General features: G+C 38.3%; 1 long non-coding RNA gene and 1 pseudogene across 3 annotated transcripts; one reads left to right on the top strand and one right to left on the bottom strand.

Annotated features, from left to right (window-relative positions):
* Positions 1-2,369: 2,369 nt before the first annotated feature.
* Positions 2,370-12,292, bottom strand: LOC147870383 (uncharacterized). 2 transcript variants are annotated; one of them, XR_015533484.1, is made up of 3 exons: positions 12,206-12,292; positions 10,645-10,871; positions 2,370-2,668 (listed from the first exon to the last, which is right to left on the bottom strand). It is a non-coding gene; the product is annotated as an uncharacterized LOC147870383 (long non-coding RNA). The 2 variants fall into 2 exon arrangements; XR_015533483.1 differs by having other exon boundaries at positions 10,645-10,830; positions 11,686-12,255.
* LOC147870382 (DNA polymerase alpha catalytic subunit-like) lies at positions 2,470-15,291 on the top strand (annotated as a pseudogene). Its single transcript, XR_015533482.1, has 6 exons — positions 2,470-2,590; positions 5,100-5,239; positions 6,106-6,286; positions 8,454-8,707; positions 12,254-12,375; positions 15,166-15,291. The product of XR_015533482.1 is annotated as a DNA polymerase alpha catalytic subunit-like (transcript).
* Positions 15,292-16,053: the final 762 nt, after the last annotated feature.

The raw sequence follows: 16,053 nt of genomic DNA, 5'->3' as shown, positions 1-16,053 counted from the left end.
TCATCCAGGCAGATTTGATCCCAATTTTCTCGTGCTGATTGTTAATAGTTGAAATTTAATGGGGTGAGCGATCGCTTCCATAGTGATGATGGAAGTGTTATCTCTTGTTTTGGCCTGTATAGAATCAACATAAAATGCACACTTTACAATGCTTATTTTGAATAATATTTGTTTTAATTAGTGATGTAATAAACTTGCTTTGCACTTTTCCCCTTGAGATAATTTTGAAGATTATAAGTTGAAAACATTGCATATGGAAAATCAATTACATCCTTTGTGTGTTTGGGATCATGAAAATGAACACTATACAAGAATACATTCTATCTGTTTGAACATTATAAAGGAATTTAATTAGTATTAAAAATATATTAAAATAGGCCGTCAATCACAATATAAGATAATTAAAAGATTAAAATATCATTTTACGTTCCTTATCGAGTACTCGATTTACATGTGGAACATTTACGACATGTTTCGGCTATATATAGCCGTCATCAGGTGTTATGTTATAAACCTTTTAACTGAATTACTGATTTTTACTGATATTAAATGATTTTTAGTTTTCATTTTTTCTTATCATGTTCTCGTCCTTTATATTGTATCTTCATGATAAGAAAAAATGAAAACTAAAAATCATTTAATATCAGTAAAAATCAGTAATTCAGTTAAAAAGTTTATAACATAACACCTGATGACGGCTATATATAGCCGAAACATGTCGTAAATGTTCCACATGTAAATCGAGTACTCGATAAGGAACGTAAAATGATATTTTAATCTTTTAATTATCTTATATTGTGATTGACGGCCTATTTTAATATATTTTTAATACTATTTAAATAAATCACAATATGACGCATCTACAATATCTTAGGAATTTCATTGTTCTTAACGTATAAGTGTTTTTCAGGATATGGTTCAGTGGAAGAATCTTGTAAAACTATCTTGTTAAAATTCACAGTACAAAGTTTTTTCGTGTTTACTTTTATGTATTGTTCTCTTTTCCTGTGGTGCTCCATTTTTACTAAGTACTTGACATTTTCATGGCTTTCGGAGTGTTTACGTTTCTCATGGAGATCTTCGTAACGTGAAACGTTCATATTTCACGCTAGGTTCTGCATGTGAAAGAAGATGAAAACGTCGATGTGACAACTGATGAAGTGAAACGATTTTATTATGGTTCATCTCGGTCACTTCTACAAATCATCTCGCGCACCATGCAGGATACTGCTTAAATTGTTCGACTCCTGTGCGAGCTGAACGTGTTGCCTCTTGCTTTGCAGATCACAAACATAGCAGGTGGGTTCAACATCATTTATGCAGAAAATTCATGAGACTAAAGGAATGTAGTTTTATCTTTCTCCCTTTGTAGCAGTTCTGTGTGTTACAGTATCACCTTGAGAATAGTCACAGCCACAAAATTAGTTTGTGAAAATTTATTTACAATTTGCATCTGGAGGATTTGTTTTCTGTTATGGAAGAGTTATGTATCTTTTCCACTCAATGGATTAGGCAGTTTTTCCCTGTTGGGGGGTGGACGCTCAGAACGGAATGAATCCTTACTGCTACGTGCATTCACAGAGAAGAACTTCATTGTACCTGACAAGCAATATGGAAAGAAACCTGTTCAGAACATGGATGATAGATCGAATGGGCGGCACCAGAAGAAAGGCAGATCTGTGAAGAGGAAGCCTGCATACATGGGAGGTCTTGTTCTGGAGCCTCAGACAAGCTCATTCTGCTTATTGATTTAAATTCGCTGTACCCCAGCATCATTCAGTTGTTAATGAATATATGTATTTATGCTTCTCCGGTTTCTCCGTGGCGTCCCAAGAATTACTCCATTCACACACAGAAGAAGGCAATGGCAAACCACTTCTGGATCATCTGTCAAGAACATATATGAACAGGTCCCAGTCCGAGAAAAGGATGGAAGGATCCTGTTCATATGGACCTGTCGTCAGACAGAACACTAAATAAAAAATAATAAATAATAAATAAGTAAAGTTGCTACCTTTTGAGCCCTTACCAGCAGTTTCTTCATCATCAGCATGATGAATATCCAGTCTCCTGACCCACAATCATTTAACTCTCTTAGTGCCAAGTCATTTTGTATAAAATTCAGACTTTTTATTTTGGAAATAACAGACAAATCTTTCATTTTTGTAAGAATACATTTTATACACTATCTGCTAAAAGAAAGTGTAATGTTTAGTATACAAGATAATTGATATTGTTTTAGTTACGATTTTTACATTTTAAACTTTGAAACAGGGAAGAAAAGTTTTTAAGCAACACGTACTAATCCAGTAGGATTTGAGGTTTTCATGGCCGTGAGTCTGAAGATGGCTGAAACAATTTTACATCTGTACAGTGCACATTATATGTATTGTGTATATTATTTATAATATAAAGTCAAATTTGAACATGAATGGACTTATATACTTATTGGATAATGTTACAGGAGCTGCCAAGTCCTGGGCTGGAAGCTGGGATCCTCCCGACAGAAATCCGTAACTTAGTCGAAAGTCAGTGTGAGGTCAAGAAGTCGACGAAGAATCCTGACCTTTCCCCAGATGTGAAAATGCAGGTGAGAATTAACAGTTACTCAGTGTTAATAATTTTACTTTTCTGTCATCATAGATGGAGCATCGGCAAAAAATTCTCTCTGTAATGTAAAACAGAAAAAACCTTACTAATATGCTCGTAATACAACCAGCTTCAACATGTTCTTTGGGGCATCAAGAACAGGAATTACTGGTCAAATTTAATTTATTTTAAGATATTGTAGATGCGTCATATTGTGATTTATTTAAATAGTATTAAAAATATATTGAAATAGGCCGGCAATCACAATATAAGATAATTAAAAGATTAAAATATCATTTTACGTTCCTTATCGAGTACTCGATTTACATGTGGAACATTTACGACATGTTTCGGTTATATATAGCCGTCATCAGGTGTTATGTTATAAACTTTTTAACTGAATTACTGATTAATTACTTATATTGTGATTGACGGCCTATTTTAATATATTTTTAATACTATTTAATTTATTTTATTATTCCAGTATAACTTCTACTTTATTGTACAAAACCTAACATAATATAAACGCCCCCCCCCTAAGGATTATTACCTGAGACAGTTGATGAAATAGTTCATATTTTGCATAGTTAATTGAAAAATAATTTATGCATTTACAGTAATATTTATGCTGATGATGAGCTTTATCAGCGATATAATTTATGAACATATGCAGTGCATTATTTATACTGATGATCAGATGTGTCGGTAATAATTTATCTGTAGACATCGAGATCATTTTAGTTAGAGATTGACTGTCTTCTGGGTTGTTGCGCCGTGTAGTATAGTAGAAGTTCACTAATACTTGATAGATCCTTGCTGCCTCTGAAACGTCGGTAAACTTCTTCCAGACTACTACGACCCAGAGGACAGCCATCTTCAGAACGAAATCTGTGAAAACCTCAAATGCTACATCGTTTTAGCTATTTAAGTGAACTGCCTCAACAGTGTTATGTTCTTCCTTGAGTAGTTCAGTAGCAGTTTCCAGTTTTGTTTTTCTATGTTTACGGCAGTGTCAGACGTAGATCGATCCCGTCCTGAGCCACACCTCGTCTCTTTAATATTGATTTTAATATTTCTTCCCCTTATACCTGCCTAGTTCTCACCTATACTTGAGTTTTCCAGCTAACATTTTTTATGTTTTTATTATCTTATTCTTGCCCGACACATGTCGAGACCATCTCATCCTACTTGATTTAATCAAAGAATGTTGAACACGTAAATTGTAAGGTTTAGTGAGTGCTGGGGAAGAAGCCACAGATCTTGTACTCTAGTCCTGTTTCAGTGTAACATTCGTCAGATGGCATTGAAGTTAACAGCCAGGGGTTTTCACACGCTCGGTTCTACGCTAAGCCACTTGCAGCGCTGGTCGCGGGTTTGTAGAATGTTGCCTACATGTTAGATGTAGAATATAAGAAAAGCTTTGAATGTAACTGTTCAACTTTCTGCAGTGGTGTAGTTGCTCTGTAGAGGTATTGGCAACATTTGATGTTCAGAAATATTTGTGATTGCTTTAACATCATTCCTTTATTTCCCATGAGTAGTATTCTGTAACTGTTGCTTAATACATTCAAATCTGCAGTCAGGTACTTGTGACCAACTCTTTGGGGTTTTTGCAACTGAAATGTTTATATTACACATATTTAAACATTTGTTCTTGTAGTCTGAGTCACGATTTGTAGATGTTTCTGAGAATATACGAGGCGCGTCCCAAAAGTAAGTTTCCCTGGGGCCGTTTACAGAAACAAGACACAATTTCATGGAAATATTTATTGCAACAGATACAGCAAGTGTCCAGCTATTTTTCAACACATTCGCTACCGGAATTGAGACATTTGTCATACCGTGGGACCAGCTTTTGAATACCTGTGTCGTAGAAGTCTGCCGCCTGGGATTGGAACCACTGTGTGACAACCATCTCCGCCTCTCTGTCATTCTCAAAACGCTGACGCTGACCGGACAGGAATTTCTTGAGGTGTAGGAAAAGATGGAAATCACTGGGAGCGAGGTCCGGGCTGTAGGGTGGATGATTAAACACCTCCCAGCTGAACTCCTGCAGGAGACTAGCTGTCCGTCGAGCCGTGTGCGGCCTAGCGTTATCACTGACCGCACTTCACAGTCGGCGGGAGCTGGAATAAGAACCTCCATCTTCAACAGCTGCAACGATGCTACTGTGAGAACGCGGGAAGTACCGTTAGTGCATGCGCCATGCTACGTCATTGCTCTATCACGTACGCACAGTCGCTTCGCGCAATATAAGGTTTGCTAGCTGTGGGACGAGTGGGAAACTTACTTTTGGGATGCGCCTCGTAGTATTAAGAGAACCTTTTGAGGCAGAAGCAAAAGAATCTCATTGAGATGTAAATACTGCAAATTGAATTACAAATATGTGGTTGCAGAAACATGCCTGTATGGAAAAATGGCTCGACTGCAGGGGATAGTTTTCTGAATTTTTTAGTTGGTGTTATAGTTTTCAGACTCATTTTTTATTTTTTTTCTCCTCCTTTTATTAGCTAAAGGCCGGGAGATTTTGATGAACACCAAGGATCTTACGGAGAAAATGAACTTCCAGGTTATTTATGGAGATACAGACTCTATCATGATCAACACAAACTGTTTGGATTATGACCAGGTCGTCAGGATAGGCCACAAAGTAAGAAACAGACAAGCCAAATAAGACGTGATTCCCGTTTATAAAGGCCAGGCCTTGAACAACATTTTCATTCTTCCATCCTGTTTGTTATGCTTCATTGTGAGCAAGGGCCACCTTCTGCTTGTCTGTTTTTGTATGTTTCAGTGGTCATATAAACTATTTGTTCTGCCCTACGAAATTTTTGTGAAATTTGGCGTACGCGTTGAGCCGTCGGAGACTTCATCAAACTTGTACGTTTTAAATTTCCCACGGTTGGTACTACTAACATGACAAATGCTCAAACTTGTTAGGTGGGATGACAATCCGCTGTGATGGCGTCTTTGCCAAAGGTGGGCGCTGTTGCCCGCGAAGGTTAAGTCTGTGTGCTGAATGGATGTAATAACATTTGGCGTAAACATGGGATTGGAGGCTACACCAAACTCATACTTTCTAACTTCCTACGGTCATTAATGTCAGTTTGATGTTCAAATATGATGATTATCTGCATTTTTATGTATTTGTTTTGCCATGTGAGTTATGAGTTGTCTTATCCTCTTTCACTGTATGTTATACAGGAACTGAACAATTATTTAATCATCGATACTAAATGCTATGAGAAATTGCATGTTACGACAACTGATAGTGCACAATGTTGCGCTCAGAAGGTGCACGAGTCATCAGAATTACCTGCACAATTGCCTATCCTAATTTTGAGATTTTTAAATTGGCATAAACGATGTAATGTAACGTTTATCCTCGTGAGTGTGAAACGCGTTCCGTACAGTGTCATTTCCCATTTAACACGTAACGCACAATGTTTTGAATATGAAGTGACTTCCAGCGGCGTGGCATTAATTCTCATGCTTTCCCTTCCATTTTTCTCGCAGATCAGGGCAGAAGTGAACGAGCTATATCGGCAAGCGGAACTTGACATTGATGGTGTCTTCAAGTATATGTTGCTGTCATAATATCTGGGCTCGCTAGTAAAGAGCTCATCACACGGCAAGAACTGAAGGGCCTGGGTGTCGTACGTCGAGACTGGTCACAGCTGTCTGCTGAAGCTGGCAAGTAAGTTACATCACACCACGTGTTTCTTTCATTTCTGTCATATTTGCTCCGTCTTTGTAGCTGTTTGTCAGTCTGTCCAATGCTCATGTGTTACCGATAATCTCCTAGAACAAGCAATCGCTATCCATCGGGGGGAAGTTGCGTTAGTGAAACATACCAAGGAGGAGCTTTCAAAAAGTGGTGAATGTTTTTGATGCTCTTTTATGTATGTATCCTGTGCCACTAAAAGTGCTTGTGCTGTTTGATATCAGATTTTGCAGGTGTTTGTCAAGGAGAGAGAGAGAGAGAAAAAGAATGGGGATTGAATAATGTGGTTTGCCTGATGGTCACGATAATCATGGAAAGTGAACTTAACTCTTGATTCGTACTCAGAAGGCATCTGTCCCATGCCTAAGTGTGATTAAATTTTTTTAATACTTTATACAGTGTGTTACTTTAATATTCAAACACCTTGGTGATCTACTCGAATATGCAAAACTTCCTCTTAGAGATAAATAAATGTCCAGGTAATTACATGTTTGTAAGACTTGAGGTTCTCACAGCGGTGAGTATGAAGATTTCTGTCTTCTGGGTTATTGAGCTGTGTAGTCTGGTCGATATTAACCAACGTTTCGGAGGTCATACTGCCTCCATCATCAGAGTATGAAGATTTCTGTCTTCTGGGTTGTTGCACCGTGTAGTCTGGTAGATGTTTACCAACGTTTCGGAGGTCATACTGCCTCCATCATCAGAGTATGAAGATTTCTGTCTTCTGGGTTGTTGCGCCGTGTAGTCTGGTAGATGTTTACCAACGTTTCAGAGGTCATACTGCCTCCGTCATCAGGGCAATGAGTATGAAGATTTCTGTCTTCTGGGTTGTTGCGCTGTGTAGTCTGGTCGAGGTTAACCAACGTTTCAGAGGTCATACTGCCTCCATCATCAGAGTATGAAGATTTCTGTCTTCTGGGTTGTTGCGCCGTGTAGTCTGGTCGATGTTAACCAACGTTTCGGAGGTCATACTGCCTCCATCATCAGAGTATGAAGATTTCTGTCTTCTGGGTTGTTGCGCCGTGTAGTCTGGTAGATGTTTACCAACGTTTCGGAGGTCATACTGCCTCCGTCATCAGAGTATGAAGATTTCTGTCTTCTGGGTTATTGCGCTGTGTAGTCTGGTCGATGTTAACCAACGTTTCGGAGGTCATACTGCCTCCATCATCAGAGTATGAAGATTTCTGTCTTCTGGGTTGTTGCGCCGTGTAGTCTGGTCGATGTTAACCAACGTTTCGGAGGTCATACTGCCTCCATCATCAGAGTATGAAGATTTCTGTCTTCTGGGTTGTTGCGCTGTGTAGTCTGGTCGATGTTTACCAACGTTTCAGAGGTCATACTGCCTCCGTCATCAGGGCGATGAGTATGAAGATTTCTATCTTCTGGGTTGTTGCGCTGTGTAGTCTGGTCGATGTTAACCAACGTTTTGGAGGTCATACTGCCTCCGTCATCAGAGTATGAAGATTTCTGTCTTCTGGGTTGTTGCGCTGTGTAGTGTGGTCGATGTTAACCGACGTTTCAGAGGTCATACTGCCTCCATCATCAGGGCGATGAGTATGAAGATTTCTGTCTTCTGGGTTGTTGCGCTGTGTAGTCTGGTCGATGTTAACCAACGTTTCAGAGGTCATACTGCCTCCATCATCAGGGCGATGAGTATCAAGATTTCTGTCTTCTGGGTTGTTGCGCTGTGTAGTCTGGTCGATGTTAACCAACGTTTCGGAGGTCATACTGCCTCCGTCATCAGAGTATGAAGATTTATGTCTTCTGGGTTGTTGCGCTGTGTAGTCTGGTCGATGTTAACCAACGTTTCAGAGGTCATACTGCCTCCGTCATCAGGGCGAAGATGTATATTCATCGCCCTGATGACGGAGGCAGTATGACCTCTGAAACGTTGGTAAACATCGACCAGACTACACAGCGCAATAACCCAGAAGACAGAAATCTTCAATTACATGTTTGTCAGAAAATGACTACTGTTTGTAGTGAGAAAGAACTAGTGGGAGCAATAGAACGTTTGCTGCTAATGCTAGTTCTAAACCTGCAGTGAACTCAGCGTATCATGTTTAATCGTGCTCGTTCAACTGTCAGTTTCTAATTGTCTAAATAGTTTAATATGTGTCACTATTCATCTTCTTGTCAGGTACATTCTACAGCAGATCCTGTCAGATCAAAAAGCTGATGAGTGACTCTCACAAAAATCCATGGGCATCTGGAGAGACTGAGAATGGCCTAGTGCCTCTGACATTGCTTACAACCACAAAGCAGCTCACCAAGAATCCAGAGGAGTACGCAGACAAGAACAGTTCGCCCCACGTACAGGTGGCGTTAAGACTTGATCGGCATGTTGGACGGAAATTGAAACAAGGCGACACTGTCACTTACATCATTTGTGAGGTGAGACTGAAGAGTGTTTTGTTGGTTGACATTTGAGATTCATGGTGTTGAGGTTGCTGCCTCCATTTTCATTTCTGCAGATGGAGGCAGTATATTCCTCTGAAGTATTGGTATCTACCTAAAAGTCTGTATAGCTTCGCAATGCAGAAGGCAAAATCAGGATTGTGTTAGTTGCTTTCTTATATCAGAAATGTAAAGAAACGACCATCGTTCAGGAGGCTATATTTTGAAAACTATATTTATAAACAAAATTTATTATCTTGAGCGAATATTACTAAAGTGATTACATGTTATGATGGAAGTGAAACTGTTTTCACTGAACAGAATTGAGTAGTTTGTTTCTCCAAAGTTAAATATTTAATTTCCCAGAATATTATTGTGGTTTATGTGTTAATTTTCTGTACTGTCCTGAGATCTTACGGAATGCTTGGGAATCACGGAAAGTAACTCAGAATGACAACATTAATAATATATCATGGTTTTTTTTATAATTTTTTAGCATTTCACTATTGGGGATTATTGTATAGTCTAAACCAGGGGTGGCCAACCCAAATGATCTTTCGGGCCACTTTGGAAATGCATCATAACTCCGCGGGCCACATATAAAATTATGTATCCCCATATTAGATTTAGATACACTATAGACATTTTTTTGAGTGAAAAATTGAAACATAATGAGTTATTATTATTGTGTTTACTATTATTCTTACATGTAAACATAGATAATATAATAATAATAATGAATAAAACAGGCAATATCTGTCATATATTCGCAAGAATATTATTTTAAAATCAAAGTTAATTTTTTCTCATAATTTCGACAGATAATTTTTGAATATATGGATGCACAAATAATGTATTTTTTTAATACATTGGTTTTCACTACTTTGGCCATTATAAAATAAATATATTTTGTAAAAGTGTGACGAATCTCGCGGGCCGGAAAAATGTTCAAGGCGGTTTGGCCACCCCTGGTCTAAACTATGGAGGTTTTACTGTAGTTTTTAGTATTGGCTTTATAACATCCTACTTTGTTATTTTTCTGCATTGATGATAACTGCGCTTAGGAATATTGGACAAAGATTTCATCATTATGTTGAACTGTACCTTTTATAGGATGGAAGTAACCTTGGACACACACAGAGGGCTCCTCTCCTCCTAACTTCCTCGTGAGGAAGTTAGGAGGAGACTAAAATCCGGAAATGCTTGCTACTTCTCGGTTCAAAATATTTTGCCTTCCCGTCTGATTTCTAATGCTACGTTTACACGGCGAGAGTTGAGACCGGCAGTTGGTCTTCAGTCATGTATATGGAGAGAGGTATCGGAGGGTGTTCGGACGTTGAGAGAATGTTGCTACTGTCAGCCTAAGAGATTCTCTGAATTGAGCGAAATATATCTCTAAATGTCGAGCTTCTCTCATGGCTATTTACACGGCGAGGCACTGAGAGTGGCTATAATGAGACTTAACGGAACTCTACATGGAGTTGACAAAGAACTGGAGCCGCCATAGGTCAGTGTGTTCGGAATGGCAGACGAACAGCAACGTGTTGCGGCAGCTGCGGTAAATTTAATTCTCTTGAAGAGGAGGAGACGGAGAACAGTTTGGGTGAAGCCCTGGATTTCACGGCGTAGTAGTCATGGGGCATATTCGCGCCTTGTCAGGGAGTTGTGGGTGGAAGATCTCATCCAGTTACGGAGTTTACTAAGAATGTCGTCAACAGGTATAGAAGAAATAGTGACATACTTCTCTCGAGAAACTTCATATTTTCGATGTACGGCCATTGCGATCTGAATGTGTCTGTTGCGCCGTGACCCTACTTTTAGGTCTGTACTCTCTGCAACTCCTCGGTATACTGACACCTATAGCAACGCGTGCAAACTCCGTGATTACATTACACATTCCATTATTACATTAATAAAAATGAGAGTACACTTACCGGTGGGTTATGCAGTTTCCTTTGTGCTTCGTTTACTGTCGTTTGAAACCTGGGTGTCATCCCTGATACACTCTAGATTCTTGTCTCTGTATGATTTTTTCAAAAATATTCCACGGGCATGTTGTCGATTTGTCACCAATCAAACGTTTCGTTCTCCTCGCCTCCTCCAGTTCTTAACAGTTACCACTAAGGGTCGTAATGCGATATTTAAGCGTCATGTTGAGGTACTATTCTAACAACAGAATAAATGTGCGTCCAAGTACACACATACATAGCAATGATATATGATTACTGCTCAAGATAAATGTAAGATGACTCAGAATTTATTTTAATTTTTTATAATGTTTTAATGTAGAGAATATGAAACACGCAACATTGACTATTCAGTTAATGCGCCGAAATAATGTAAAATTATAATTTGTGTAAAAAGTCAAGGGGCCGGATGATGAACTAAAACATGCTGCCAAAAAATTGTAAAATAAAACAAAGTTTGTACAACTTTTTGAGTGGACAGAGATAGTACGCTATTGTCATTGTTACAATCAGAACTTTACTGTCCATTCACATTTTTTCAGATTCTGTCTGTTTCAAAATTTGTGTGAACATGGAGTGTTTATGTGAGAACATTTAGAATTAATGATTTTGGTTTAGTTTGAACAGTGAGAAAGTAATTGGGTTAATTGTTAATGTCTAGAGTATGTTGTGTCATAACAGAATGTACCTGAAAAGCAGAACCACAGTTTGAGAAATATAAAAACTGTATTAAACTTCATAAAAGTATATTGATAACAGTTGTAAAATTCAAACAGTATCAGTATTTCAAATATTTTTCATATTGATACTTTCTGTAAATACACAAGTTTCAAATTCTCTAGATGCCATTATCTATTTTCTCTTAGATTGCTAAAATCTTTTTTTTTTGTCTACAATTTTTCTTTATTCACAAATATAAGAACCCCCCCCCCCACACACACACACACTAAAAATAGAATCAAAAATGTTTTATGGTTGGGATACAGAGGGTGAGAGCACCAAAATTACCATTTGAAAGAAGCCTTTTTGTTCCATTGGCAGATATTATACACAAAGCCATCGATCATATTAATTTTACTATTTCAGATGAATTCACTGAAGTATTAAAAATATATTAAAAATTGGCCGTCAATCACTATATAAGATACTTAATAGATTAAAATATCATTTTTCGTTCCTTATCGAGTACTCGATTTACATGTGGAACTTACACGACATGTTTCGGCTATATATAGCTGTCATCAGGTGTTATGTTATAAACTTTTTAACTGAATTACTGATTTTTACTAATTTTAATGAAAAGAATGAAAACTAAAAATCATTAAAATTAGTAAAAATCAGTAATTCAGTTAAAAAGTTTATAACATAACACCTGATGACGGCTATATATAGCCGAAACATGTCGTAAATGTTCCACATGTAAATCGAGTACTCGATAAGGAACGTAAAATGATATTTTAATCTTTTAATTATCTTATATTGTGATTGACGGCCAATTTTAATATAATTTTAATACTATGCACTATACTTGTTCCAGAAGAGACATTCCAAAGTTGCTTGATCATTATTATTGCAGAATAAGAGAAACGTGTGTCCGGCGAAAGGCGTCTGGAGGCCGTCGGCATTTTTAAGGAGTAACGCGTCGACTCGTTGGATTGTCCTGAACTTAAATAGATTTACAGAGGATCGTGAACTGAGGTGAGTGAATGCTGTAACAAAAAAAATTGTGCATTATTATATAATTTTCAGCTTGAAGAAAATGCTAAGAGCCTCTTATAAATAGGAAGAATTGTTTTCGGCTCAGTACACTTTCACGTTTAGGCCATAGGCAGTCGGGATTTTTGATCATGGACTGTTCAATTTATGCACCCAAGTCTTTGATCACAAAACTGTGGGAGAAGTTGTGTGAAGAATTCAATTAAGTATGGTATAACCTTGTCACCCTTGGTGCTCACCGCTGACACAAGGTTCGCAGGTTCAAACGTGACCGAGAATGATGGATTTTTTAAGGGCGATAAAAATCCATAGGACAGCTTCCTTCAGAGGGGGAAATGAAGCCGGCGAGATGTTTCGTAAGCAAAAATTCAGTTGCCATTTCTCACCCAAGTCTCTCCTGATTCTCTACTAGATGGCTGTGGCTGTCAAAATCAGGATTGAGTAGAAATTGTGCAGAGTCAGTGGGCTGGTCACTCACTACTCAAAGATGCACACATTTTTTTTTTGTATTTATTTAGTGCTCTGTCTGACGACAGGTCCATATGAACAGGATCCTTCCATCCTTTTCTCGGACTGGGACCTGTTCATATACGTTCTTGGCAGATGATCCAGAAGTGGTTTGCCATTGCCTTCTTCTGTGTGTGATTGTTGGGATGCCACGGAGGAAAACTCCGTGTTGCCTAGACCACGGCCTTGCCCAACACAAGTTATAAATTCGGGCACCGCCGGGAATCGAACCCGAGACCCCCAGGATTACAAGGCCAGCGTTCTAACCGCTAGACCACCGTGGCGGTCACCTCCCAACCTGTTATTCAATAAATATCAGGTGTTTCATTCCAAATAGTAAAGCGGGAAGATCTTATCAGAGCCAGAATTAATAAATTAAAAATAAATATATGTACTTCCTCGTGTTTGATCTGCATTAATTTTTAAATTGGTAGGTTTCAATAAAAGTTATCATAAAATACGTGCATAATACGAAAGGAGAGCAACACTTGATGTTGCTCTAAATATTACCTACATTTAGAAGGAATTTACGCGATTAGCGTCTCGACAGCACATCTGAATATGCAATAAATTAACATAAAGTCCAAAAAGTTATGAAAAGTAACAAGAAATGCATTCGGAAAACGATTAGGCAATTGCAAATTCTATAACACGAACATGTAAAGATGAATCTATCATACTTTCTAGTCTATGTGACTATTAGATCTTTATCAATCGCCATTTTAACATGAAGGAAAAGACCATTTGGGACACCTAGCCGTGCCCGGGAGGATAACTTAGAAACAGGCTGTGAACGTATGAACTGGGTTCGTGTGGCTCAGAATAACGACCAATGAGGGGCTCTTGTGAACACTGTAATGAACATTCCAGTTCCACAACACGTGGAACAAATTGCTTTAATCGGCTCAGAGATTATCAGCTTCTCGAGGACGCTTCAGCTCGACGGATTTAGTTATAATATCTACAAGTATGTGAAAATTATGGACGGGTGTAGATCGAACGCTGTTTGAATGGGGAATTTCCCGCTGTTCCTGCAAATCGCGGGCGATGACGCCCAACTCACTAGCATTCTTGATTACGGCTTTCAACATACCTTTCAGTAAATACAACTGATACCTCACTCACTTGTAATATGAAATCGACTGTCAGAGCTGTCTCTCTCGCATCCTAGATCTAGTGTACAACATTCGACGACCTTTAGGTAAAGAAGGCGTTTTGAAAATGGCACGGTAGGCTGTACCGGTAAAGAGGAGGGGCAAATGTGATTACATGTCTCGTTACGGGATCAATTAATCAAATGCTTCAATTAATAAGGCAAGGCCGTGGTCTAGGCAACACGGAGTTTTCCTCCATGGCATCCCAACAATTACTCCATTCACACACAGAAGAAGGCAATGGCAAACCACTTCTGGATCATCTGCCAAGAACGTATATGAACAGGTCCCAGTCCGAGAAAAGGATGGAAGGATCCTGTTCATATGGACCTGTCGTCAGACAACACTAAATAATAATAAGATGAGGTGGTCTAGCGGTTAGAACGCTGGCCTTGTAATCCTGGGGTCTCGGGTTCGAATTTATAACTTGTGTTGGGCAAGGCAGTGGTCTAGGCAACACGGAGTTTTCCTCCGTGGCATCCCAACAATTACTCCATTCACACACAGAAGAAGGCAATGGCAAACCACTTCTGGATCATCTGCCAAGAACGTATATGAACAGGTCCCAGTCCGAGAAGAGAAAAGGATGGAAGGATCCTGTTCATATGGACCTGTCGTCAGACAGAACACTAAATAAAAATAATAAATAAGTAAAGTTGCTACCTTTTGAGCCCTTACCAGCAGTTTCTTCATCATCAGCATGATGAATATCCAGTCTCCTGAACCACAATCATTTAACTCTCTTAGTGCCAAGTCATTTTGTATAAAATTCAGACTTTTTATTTTGGAAATAACAGAGAAATCTTTCATTTTTGTAAGAATACATTTTGTACACTATCTGCTAAAAGAAAGTGTAATGTTTAGTATACAAGATAATTGATATTGTTTTTGTTACGAATTTTACATTTTAAACTTTGAAACGGAAGAAAAGTTTTTAAGCAACACGTACTAATCCAGTAGGATTTGAGGTTTTCATGGCCGTGAGTCTGAAGATGGCTGAAACAATTTTACATCTATACAGTGCACATTATATGTATTGTGTATATTATTTATAATATAAAGTCAAATTTGAACATGAATGGACTTATATACTTATTGGATAATGTCACAGGAGCTGCCAAGTCCTGGGCCGGAAGATGGGATCCTTCCGACAGAAATCATTAACTTAGTCGAAAGTCGGTGTGAGGTCAAGAAGTCGATGAAGAATCCTGACCTTTGCCCAGATGTGAAAATGCAGGTGAGAATTAACAGTTACTCAGTGTTAATAATTTTACTTTTCTGTCATCATAGATGGAGCATCGGCAAAAAATTCTCTCTGTAATGTAAAACAGAAAAAACCTTACTAATATGCTCGTAATACAACCAGCTTCAACATGTTCTTTGGGGCATCAAGAACAGGAATTACTTGTCAAATTTCATTTTGGTTTATTATTCCAGTATAACTTCTACTTTATTGTACAAAACCTAACATAATATAAACGCCCCCCCCCCCTTAAGGATTATTACCTGAGACAGTTGATGAAATAGTTCATATTTTGCATAGTTAATTAAAAAATAATTTATGCATCTACAGTAATATTTATGCTGGTGATGAGCTTTATCAGCGATATAATTTATGAACATATGCAGTGCATTATTTATACTGATGATCAGATTTGTCGGTAATAATTTATCTGTAGACATCGAGATCATTTTAGTTAGAGATTGACTGTCTTCTGGGTTGTTGCGCCGTGCAGTATAGTAGAAGTTCACTAATACTTGATAGATCCTTTGCTGCCTCTGAAACGTCGGTAAACTTCTTCCAGACTAAAACAACCCAGAGGACAGCCGTCTTCAGAACGAAATCTGTGAAAATCTCAAATGCTACATCGTTTTAGCTAATTAAGTGAACTGCCTCAACAGTGTTATGTTCTTCCTTGAGTAGTTCAGTAGCAGTTTCCAGTTTTGTTTTTCTATGTTTACGGCAGTGTCAGACGTAGATCGATCCCGTCCTGAGCCA

This window comes from Zootermopsis nevadensis, unplaced genomic scaffold (assembly GCF_977971745.1).
Source record: "Zootermopsis nevadensis isolate Lab colony 2312 unplaced genomic scaffold, Znev_1.0 Znev_ptg000294l, whole genome shotgun sequence".
NCBI classification, from domain to species: Eukaryota; Metazoa; Arthropoda; class Insecta; order Blattodea; family Termopsidae; genus Zootermopsis; species Zootermopsis nevadensis.
This window is presented reverse-complemented; position numbering and strand designations above follow the sequence as displayed.